This window comes from Petaurus breviceps, unplaced genomic scaffold (genome assembly GCF_028583685.1).
Source record: "Petaurus breviceps papuanus isolate PSGF00001 unplaced genomic scaffold, PetGlider_PUasm1.0 688, whole genome shotgun sequence".
Classification (NCBI taxonomy): domain Eukaryota; kingdom Metazoa; phylum Chordata; class Mammalia; order Diprotodontia; family Petauridae; genus Petaurus; species Petaurus breviceps.
The window spans coordinates 6,211,504-6,223,038 of NW_027186457.1; positions in this window are offsets into that span (position 1 = coordinate 6,211,504).

The following is an 11,535-nucleotide window of genomic DNA, read 5'->3' on the forward strand; positions in this document are numbered from 1 at the left end:
TAGAGAGAAGGCTCCAGCAGGGGAGGGAGGGAGAGTGGAGGGGACTGGGACTCCTACAGAAGGTGGGGTTGGAGCTGAGGCATAGCTGTGAAGGCGTGGAGAACATTCGAGCTCTATCCAGAGGCATGGACTGGAGCTGGGGTGTCACGTGGCAGGTACAGCCAGAAGGACACGTTAGCAGGATCACAAAGTATGAGAAGAGTGGAGAGGTGGCCAGGGAAGAAGTTTAAATGCCAGAGGGTTTCATTTTTGGAGGTAATACCGTAGGGAGCCTCTGTCATTTACTGAGAATCAGAATAACATATTTAGATGCATCCTCTTGTAAAATCACTTAGATAGCTGAATGGAGGCTGGATTGGAGTAGGAAGAGAGACACTGAGCCTTTTTAGGAACATAGAGATTCTAAGATGCAGAGATAAGGAGGGAAAGCTAACTCCCAGACATGGGAATAATCTATACAAAGACACAAGAAATAGGAAAGGAGGAGTGGCTAGGTGGCACAGTGAATAGAGCATTGACCCTGGAGTCAGGAGGAGCCAGGTTCAAATCCGACCTCAGACACTTAACACTTACTAGCTGTGTGACCTTGGGCAAGTCACTTAATCCCAATTGTCCTGCCCTGCCCCCCTCCAAAAAAAGGAAAAAAAATAGGAAAGGGAATAACAAGTTGGGGGTAGGGGCTATAGTAAGGAAACCAGTTTGACTGGAAGGTAGAGAACATGAAGGGGAGTCCTGTGAAATAGGTCTGAAAAGGTGGGCTGGAACTAGAGTGGTGTCTCTAGAGCCATGTTGAGGCTATGGAATGTCCACTGTATAGTTTACACGACCATCATCATTATTGGGCTCAAAATCTGTCACAAATCTGAACTTTAAGGAAGTCTCCAAGCTATGGCTTCGCTACACAGGAAAGATCTGGTTCCAGGGTCCTGATATTCAGATGGGAACATATGATTAAGAATATCCTTGATGAGGCAGCTAGGTGGCGCAGTGAATAGAGCACTGGCCCTGGAGTCAGGAGAACCTGAGTTCAAATCTGGCCTCAGACACTTGACACACTTACTAGCCGTGTGACTTTGGGCAAGTCACTTAACCCCAATTGCCCTCCAAAAATAAAAAAGAATAACCTTGTGTGTGTGTATGTGTGTGTGTATATATAAAGATTATATATGCATATATATGTATACACATGTGTGTGCATATATATATGTGTGTATGTATATATATATATATACACACACACAGAGAATCTCTAAGGTGGCTAGAATTCATATGACACAAGATCTTATTAGATCAGGTTTCAACATTTTAAATCACATTGGGAAGAGGTCTAAGTGCTGCATTCTAAATGCAATTCAGATGCTGGATTAATTATTTTATGAGTGTTGTTCATAGTGATGTTGAAGATAATGACAATGAATGTCTTTTGTTTATTGCTTTAAGGTTTGCAAAGTACTTCATAATGAATAAATGCATCATGATTTAAAGGTTACGTTATTGGAGATGGCTCAGTTTGGCCTAGAGATAGCAGATGGTTCCTACACCCGTAACATTAAAGCTGGCGAGGGACCCTAGAAGCCATCCAGTCACCCCTCCGCAAGGCCCAGAGAGTGACAGGAACAAAGTGACACAAACAGTGACAGCATTTGACCTTTATTGCTCATGTGCCCTTGGAAGAGTTGCTTAATGCCCTGGGCCTCAATCTCATTTGCAAAATTAAGGTGTTAGACTATAATAGGGATCTTAACTGGGGCTCTGTGAGTTTGAATGGGAAAACAAATTACAACTTTACTTACACTAAACTCTAATTGAAATTTAACATTTCCTCCAATTATAAATTTAAAAAGAACAAGAAAACAGTTCTGAGTAGGGGTCTCTAGGCTTCCCCAGACTGCTGACAAAGGAATCCATGATACACAAAAAGGTGAAGAAGCCCTGCATTAGATGGTCTTTGAGCTTTCTTCAGCTCCAGATCTTTGAGCTCATGAACTTCAAATCCTAGGGTTGTCCCACTGCACCATGCTAGCTACTTCTTGCAGATTTAGAGCTGTATTTGTCCCTGATTTCTGGTCCTATCACTTCCTAGCAAAACCTATAGCTTTGATTATGTGGACCTCTGCCAGCATGTCTTTCCAGTGATAATGTATGGCTGTGAGAGCTGGCCTAGAAGGAAAGCTGAGCACCACAGAATCAATGCTTTCCAAATCTGGTGCTGGAGAAGACTTGAATGTCCCTTGGACAGCAAGGAGATCAAATCAGTTGGTACTTTAAGAAATTATTTCAGGCCATTCACTGAGAGGTCAAATACTGAAGCTTAAATACTTGGGTCACATAATGAGAAGACAGGACTCATTGAAAAAGACCCTGATGTTGGAAAAGAGTGAAGGTAAAAAGAAAAGGGAATGGCAGAGGATAAGATGGAGGGATAGTGTCATGGAAACATGAACTTGGACAGACTTCGAGAGATAGTGGAGGATAGAAGGACCTGATGTGTTATGATCCATGGAACCACTGAGTTGGACTTGACTGAACACCAACAGTCCCTGACCTTTTGCTTCTCTGTACTTGACTTCTCCTTTTAGAGAAGAGACTGATTCTGAATCACTTTTCTTTCATATTGATATGTGCTCAGAGACAGTTCTCCTCATTTCCATTCTCTTCATTTCTAGGGAGGTAGGACAGCGGAAAATGTAGGTGTTCAAAATTACTCTAATTAATAGACCTCATTGGACAGTGAGTGTTACTAAATATTTTTAAATTTTTCTTTAATTTTAATTATGTTCTTCATATAGAACACAATTTGAAAATTAAGAATGAAGAATATATAAGTTTGACCTTTTTATTGGTCACTATATAATTGTTAAAATAATTATGTCAAGAAAACTTATTATCATCAGTTATTCTATTGTTTTGTTTTCAAATAGGTCTTAACCTAGTTACCTTTATTGACCTTTTCCTAACTGACTTTCACATGTCCCATCCAATCTTATGATTTGTTTTATTCACCTCCTGAGAACTGGGTTCTGATGCTTACTACTCTGTGACCTTATACAAGTCAGTTAACCTCCTTAGGTCTCAGTTTCCTTATCTATAAAATGAGAGTATTGGATTAGGTGACCTCTGAGGGCCCTTCTCTCTCTGGATCTATGATCTTGTCATCCTTGGGAGAATATCATGGTTTTGCCACTGACTCATTGGCATGGTGCCTTAAATAGTCTAACTTTCTAATATAGTTGACCAGACCATGGAGCTTTGAAACAACAGTAAAAAACAACTTCCTCTTGGTACAAGGATTTCCTAATACTGGATATATGATTCTTGTACATTATAGGAATACTGTTACTGTGTGGGAAAGAAATGAGTATTGATGAATGCTTTGGAAGATGTTTTCAGACCCTGATAAGCTGTGGTTTTTAGGTTCGCAATAATTGGTTAAAAAAATGATTTCATTACACCCGTAATATTTTGGAATGTGGTATTAATCCCTTTTACAGTAAGAACAGGTCAGGTAACTTGGTGGGTAACTTGGAGAGTAGTCACCATTCCGTGGCAACAAACCCCAACCATTGCTCACTGCTGATGCATTGTTGCATGGGTTTAAACAAAAAATAAAGATAAACAAAGGGCATAGTCTACACCAGTCATTCTGCACATGGGTGTTTATTCCCAGAGGTCAATGGTAGTTACTTATCTAGAACAAGGGCAGTCTGGTCTGAAGAGGGAGGAGATAACAAGTGACTGAAGGTTTCTTTACATTGTGTGGGTTAAAAAAAATAGAAAGAAAAAATATGCATTATCCTTAGCCCCAAATGACCATCTGGTTTAAAACAACAACAAAGCTTTCTTTCACCCATGCTTATACTGTATATTTTCCATTTTTAATTTATTTTTCCACTCCCTCTCTTGAAACTCAAGGTCTTTCTCTCCAGCCTTGACCCCAAGTGGCCTTCATGAAGTTGTGAGCTCAGTTGGGCCTGGGTAATACATGACTGTTTAGAGAGAATGTAGCTACCTTTTCAAGCATGTGCCTTCCTTGCACATAGAAAATGCTCAGTTAATGCCTGTGCATTTGAACTGAAGAATGCACTGAGCCTGTGATTTCATCAGTGTTGTGAGCCCTGGGTAAGGAGTTCTTTCCAGTGCAGATCAGTATCTGTTCTGAGGTGCCTCAGAATGATGACTTGCCCAGAATCACAGCAAGTCTATGTCAAAGGTAAGATTTGAACCCAATATTCAGTTTCTCCATCCATTATACCACAATGCATTTAATTACAGGCAAATAAAAAGAAGACCCACGATCAAAATATTCTCATACTCTAGTATGATGGCTTATTTAATGTTAAAAATAATTCATGTGTATGTGTGTGCATCCCATATTGGATCTCTTATTTCTTATTTTCTTTAAGCCTTGCAATATTTTAGACTATATATTCTCCAACTGTGGTATTTGCTATAAAACTTACTGTTCAATTACCTGTATTGATTAAATTACTTTTTACTACATGGGGTTTATTTGTTTGGTTTAAAAAATTCCTTCCCTGGTGTACGAACCCAGTTGTATTAGAAAATGCCATGGTCACTGTCTCTATGGTCCTAGCTAAGTGTGGTAATAGCCTCTCTATTTTTTACCTACTTTTTTTTTTTACCTACTCAACTTCCTCTCCTCCATCCTCTGCTTGGGGAGCCACAGGGGAGACAGTGCACCTGTTCTGTATGGGAAAAGGGGTACAGGAGAAAGACTTATTCTGTTGTGTTAGGGAGGCTGAGAGTAACTGTTAAAATGTAAATTGTATGACCTCTGTAGTCAAGACAAAACCATCATCGGGTCTCTTCAGGTGTGTAGACTTCTCTGAGAAAAATAAAGATCTGGAAGGGAAGTCATCCAGTCCAACTTCCTCTTTTTGACTGATGATGAAACCAGAGGCCAGAGCAGGAAAGTGACTTGTTTAAGGTTCTAGACGTAGTGACCAAAAGAGTCCAGATCCTTTGACTTGAAATCCAGGGTTCCCTCCTCTCCACCACAGGGACAGTTGCCAGCTGCTTCATTGATTAGTTATCATTAGTTATCCACAATGGCTTAAACAAGATGAACTGGTTAAGTGGGCAATATCAATTCTACCCCCTAGGGAGTCTGCTTTAGAATCTCTAGCTTCCTTCAAAACACAACTCGAATACAATATGACCCCACAGAAGTATCTTTTTCTGATATCTGGTAGTTCTCTGAACTTTTTCCCTCCTGAAATTACCATAGGATTATAGACTTACAGATGGATGGGATCTCAGAAGTCATTTAGACTGATACTCTCATTTTACAGATGATGAAACTGAAGCTTAGAGAGGTCAAGGTCACATAGGTATTAATTGTTAAAGGCAGGATTTTAACCTAGATCATCTGACTTGTATTCTTTCTACAATTATAGTAACAATATTTTCCTTAATACTTTGTTTACTTATGTATATGGTATATCTGTGTATCAATCAAAAAGTATTTATTGAATCCCTACTCTGCCAGGCACTGTACTTGGGATTGGGTATATAGGTACAATTAATGAAACATTTCCTCTCTCAAGAGGCTTACCTTCTAATTTTTAGTAGCATGTTAGCTCCAGGGGCCTGTGACTAGTTTATCAGTTGTCTTTGTATGCAATTATTAAATAAATACTTGTTGAGTTCAATTTAATTGAAAAATGGATTCTCCATTGACTCACTCCAATTGGATCTCCACTAACCACCTGTGAATAAGAATGAAACCACCCAGTTTGGCCACAAAATGTCCTTTCCTCCCCTCCCTTCCTTGCCCCCCAAGGCCAAGTACAAGAGTTAATGGGAAATAACTGAATCCCAGCCTATGGTTTGTCCATAGTCCAGCAAACACAAAAGCTGTTTTGGAAAGCTATGTGCAGTGGCCCAGATCAGACCTTCAATGGCTGACCTCACTTTATCTGCACTGACACAATTTGTTCTGTCATTATAGATAATAAAGAAATACTTTGTCCTCCCATGGTACCATTCTTCCAAGAAGCAATTTACAAGCACAGCAGTATTATCTCTGTAGCTCTTGCCACATTCCTCAGAGGTAGGTGGCAAATTCCTTTTCTTTCCAGCACAGCAAAGGGGAAAGCTTGAGGAGGTGAATGGATTCCTTGCAGGTCACAGCAGAGGGTTTTACACACACACACACACACACACACACACACACACACACACACACACACACACACACACACAAAGAGATCAGGCTTTCTGACTGTGTGTTTGTTGTCACTTTACTCCTGTGGGGGCAACCATGAGCATTCTGTGATTCCCTAGCCTCCCCACCTCCTCCTACCCCCAGGCCCTGCCATATTCTTTTCTCCTTTACTCCCCAAATGTCAGTCATTGCTCAGGTCCAGTTCACTCAAGGCTTTGGAGGAGGGAGTTGCAGGCTTAGGAGAAAGAGGAAGCAGCATTGCCACATTCATTTTGCCTGCATATTGATGGTCCTACCCACACCCACAAGCTGCTTTGAATTTTATAGTCTTGATTCCTGTGTCTTTCTTCCTGGTTTTAAAGAGTTAACAGCTTCTTGAATTTAAAGCGTTAAATTTAATAGGGATTGATTGTCTTCTTGGTTCCAAGACCAGCTCTCTATCCATTGTGTGACACTGCCTCTCATGTGTCATATTCTAGATTAAAATAAGACCTTGTTAAAAAAAAAAAAAAAGGTGGAAATCACTCAGAAGTAGTTTGGAAATTTCCCAGGTTCAGAATTATCTTTATTTAACTTTCAGATTATTTTTTCATAAATCCCTCTCTAAACCTGCTGCAGCCTCTCCTACTCCTTCTGATAAAATTTCCAGCTCATCCTTTTCCCCACCATTCCCTTGCCTCTCACTTCTTCTTCTGGTCCACTTGAACAAAATTGTGGCAGGGGGCACAGAAAGTTCAGCAAACTTGGCTGTGGGCCTCTCTGTCTCTCTGTATTCTGTCCTTCAGACTACCAGATATTTTGGAATTTTGGTCACTGACCAGGGTTTGTGGTGAATTTCTAAATAGCTAATTTTTTTGTGGATTACCAGTGTTAATATAACATGTCATTTAGATATGTGGGTGGGGTGGAGGAGGGAGATGAGCTATGGTTCCTTTGGTTTATAGATTAACTTTGTTACATGTTTGAGGTCCATAATACTAGACTGCCCTTGACTAGTTCTGTGAATAGGTAGATAATGGGTGACCTAAAGGTGATGGTTTGATAGGCACAAAAAGGGCACTCTATTTTGGTGCCTGAAATTCCCACCTTTATTTACTAATTAGGTCAGTCCCTTTCAATGCAAAAAAAATTTCTTTAAGTACCTACTAGGCATCATCCCCAGAGAATGGTACTTATCATGGAAGCTTATTATTGTAAATGATCTACTTGGTGATAAAAAGTACTAGCTCGGGAGCCAAGGACATGCGCTAAAATTTCGCATCCAATGTTTACTGACTCTGTGATCTTGGGTAAGTCACACTTAACTCCCAAGGGTCTCAGTTTTCTCACCTGTCAAATGAGATGGCCTCTGAGGTCCCTTCCAGCTTATGATCAATGACAATGAGGAAGACCCATGAAAGTGGAATCCTTCCCAGTTTTGCTGAAGCCTGACCCTACTAGGCAGAGGTCTAAGAAGGTGGTTATGAATGGTACAGAGCTTCTAGTGGCCTTGGATGAGTTCAGCTTGCCTGTCTTGGGCAAACTGAAGAGTGCCGGAAAAAATGACAAATAAAAAAAAAAAAGCTAACAAAGATGCAGAGTGACCCTTAGGGTTCTTTGAAAAATCATGGAAAAAATTATAATAGCTAACTGAGATTTGTAGAGCACTTTAAGGTTTTGAAAAGCACTTTGCATATGTTAACTTATTTGATTCTCACCCTAACCCAGTGAGATGGATGAGAAAATCAGAAAAGAAAAGTCAGGTGACTTGCTCAGGGTCACAAAACTAGGGAGAATCAGGATTTAAACTCAGGTCTTACTCCAAGTCCTGTGCCACCTAGCTCGAAGATGGGAGAAAGACCAGAAGACAGGTAAACATCTCAGTTTTTGAAAAAGGAAGCACAAAGAAGTCTTCAAATTTCCATTGTTCCCCCATCCCATGGTTACTAGACTGGTAATCAGGGACTAATATGGATATAATATGCCTGAATTTTAGCAAAATCTTGAAAAAAAAAGTTTCTCATGTGGTCTGGATGAGAATATAGACTTGGAACTGAATGAATGACCTGGCTAATGATTAATGGATGATGCCAGTCTGGAGAGAAATCTCAGGGATCTGTCCTTGGCCTTATGCTGTTCATCATTTTGTTAATGACTTCGACAGAGACATAGCTCTGATCTTCCAATTTGCCTTGTATATAAATTATATGTCCACAGTTGTTTGCATGTTGTCCTCCTCATTAGAATATGAGCTCCTTTAGGGCAGGGACCCTAATTTTGCTTTTCTTTTCCTCCATGGTTTAGCATAGTGCCTGGCCTATAGCAATCACTTAAATAATTATGGGAAGTCATGAATGACAGCCATAGGGTTTAAACCACTACCAAGTGGAAGAGGGAACAAACTTTTTCTTCTTGGCCTGAGAGGGTATAAGAAATCCTAAGGGATGGGTTAAAGTAGTAGAGAGGCAAGTATAGGCTTAGAAAAATTTCCTTATAATTTGAGCTATCTAAACATGAAATGGACTATTTTGTGGGCAGTGGGTTCCTTCATGTGGGAGGTCACATGAGGCTAGAAAATCACTTGTGGAGGATGTTGTCAGTGGGATTCCAGTTCAGATACAGGGTGGATTCCATTGCCTTGAAGACCTTTCCACCTTTGGTCCAGAATTCTGTGATTCACTACCTGGTTATTATATTTTTGTTTACAATATTACACAGAGACATACTGCTGTTATTCCAGTTGCCCCAACTTCCTTGTACCTTTAAATCTGCTGTGCATAACTATGATATCACTCATGACTATTAATACTGTTTCTTTGTCTTTGACTTTGGTTCTGTGGAACATTCCCTGGCATGCTTGGTGAGGGGCAGGAGGAAGGGGGTTACTCTGCCTGGAAGGCAGGTGGAAGGGTTTCATCAGAGCCTGGCTGTAGAAGGTAGTTGTCTCTACTGACTCACAGGTCGGACACAGAGACAAAATTCCTTCCTGGTTCTCTTCCTGATGAGCTATGATGTCATACCCAGTAATTGAGTTGTTTCTTTTCTATATCTGAGAAATAGAAATTTAACAGTTTTACATGGTTTACATCATCACCAGATTGGCTACAGGGTGATGTTCTTTTTTACCTAACACACCATTTTCTAAATTGTGGAAGAGTTATGACCTATGCAAGAGGAGGGAGGGGCCAGCTGAGGAGAGCACAGATTATATTGAGATGATCACATAATATCCTCTTTTCCTATCTGTGCTCACTACTCCCCACCCTGCAAAAAAAAAAAAATACAAATTGACAACCCAATTAAACCTAAGTACACACTATCAATACTCATATGGACACCATAAACAACAGGACATTTTAAAGTTATGGGATGATGAAAAGTACATAATAGCAAACCATAAATTCACTGTGAGCTAATGTGTTTTGGAGGGAATTTGAATGCAAACCTAAGAGATGTAATTTCAAAGCAGGTACAAAGAAATATAAGGGCATATGTACAGATGAAAATAAATTGTAGTTATATAGCTAATGAACTCTTGACTGCATTAATCATTTCAGTTATTAATTTAGCAAACAAATATGTCATGCAATTTTGGGCAAGTCTAAGCTCTCCCAACTCCAGTTTCCTCTTGGCAGTCAGCATGCATGGTGCCTAGGTTTCAAACATGGCTTCTGTTCAAGTCAGCTTATTAGTTTTGAGACAATAGGCAAGTCATCTAGTTTCTATGCTCATCTGTCAAATAAAAGGGTTGGACTTGATGGCCACTTGAAATCTCTTCTAGCTCTAGATCTATGAATGAGCCTATAAATTCACTTAAATTTTCTAAGCCTGTTTTCTCAGCTGTTAAATGAGGGTCAGTAATATTTGTACCTATCTCAGAAGGTCATTGGAGACTCAAATGTGACAATAATTTACATGTTAGAAGTCCTGACCAAAAGTCAGGACCCTATTAGTTCAAGTTTAATGTTGGGATGAAATGATACACTGATTTAACAGCTAGCACAAGGAGATTTGTTTACTTGACCATGGCATAGACAGGAGATTCACGAAAGATACTTCAGCACTTATTTTGGTTAAATGGACCCACCCAATTACCCTATGAAACAGGTCTGGTCAGCAGAGCAGGGTGTGGTGACTTCTAGGATCTTGGAACATATGCTAAGTCTGAAGGGTCTGGAATTCATGGAAATGCATCTTTTTATGCCCTTATGTGACCGGGAAGCCATGACCAGAGGTTACTAAGCAACTGGTTAAGGAGCAACTTGAGCCTTGCCTCCTTTCCCTCATGAAATTCTGGAGACAACTTTGTTACCTTTTAAGCAAAAACTAGCGTAATTCTCGTGTTGATAGGGGAACAGGAACAGGGGAGCAGGGTGGTAGTGGTGGTGGTGGAAAGAACCCTGGGTGATCTTGATCCTATCACAGTATGTAAAGTGCTACTTAGGATGGAAGTTATTATCTATGAAATGGTAACAGTAATACAAGCACTCCCCACAGTGTTGGGGAAAGTGCATTGTAAACCATAAAGTACGATGGAAAAGTGAGCTATTATCACAGGTTATCTTAGCAATGAATCATTTCTATCATGAAATATATATGCATTAAAGACCCCTCAAAGGAAAGACACTAATATCCAGAGCAATCACTATTTCAAGAAACAGCTTCAAAAGTAGAAAATGACGTCTTGAAGTCCATCAAGAGGGCCCATTGGGTCTTCAATCCCCAACTATTCAGCCTCAGTACTACGAAATTAGGGAGTGGATCAGAGAAATCCCATCTGATTGCCCAGCTGCTTCTGGAATGTATGTGTGTTTTTCAAGTCCCCCAAACCAGAGGGCCCTTTACGGGAATCCAGCAAGTCAGCAAATAAAATCAAGAGTTCCCAGTACAGTGGGAGCATTGATGAGGGGATATAAAGCCCTGGGCTATGACAAATAGCAGAAGCATTAAATAAGTGAAAATTGCCTTCCCAAAGAAGTCAATTAGAAGATTAAAGCAGAAGCTACAGTTGCCTGAAGCCATTAGCAAAATTCTGACCCCAAGGAGCTTTTTATGCCTGTATTTCAGGGAGGGATGACCTCTCATTGGATGAACTTTTGGTCCTCGTTGGATGTTAGTGGAACTAACATCCCTCTGTTCAGAAGTTGTGTTTGTGATTGGGGAAATGAGAGTAGCTGGATGAAAGTCAGAAGTTCTATAAGGCAAATTATAGTTCATGAAATATAGTCACCCATAAAGAAAGAAATTCCAGTCCTTTCATGGTTAACTGGGAGACTCTTGAAAAAGTCTTGATCATTCAGGTGAAATTATATCCTCACAATTGCTCTCCTTTTCTGTACTTTGTTCTGTAAGTCTCAGATGTACAGTGT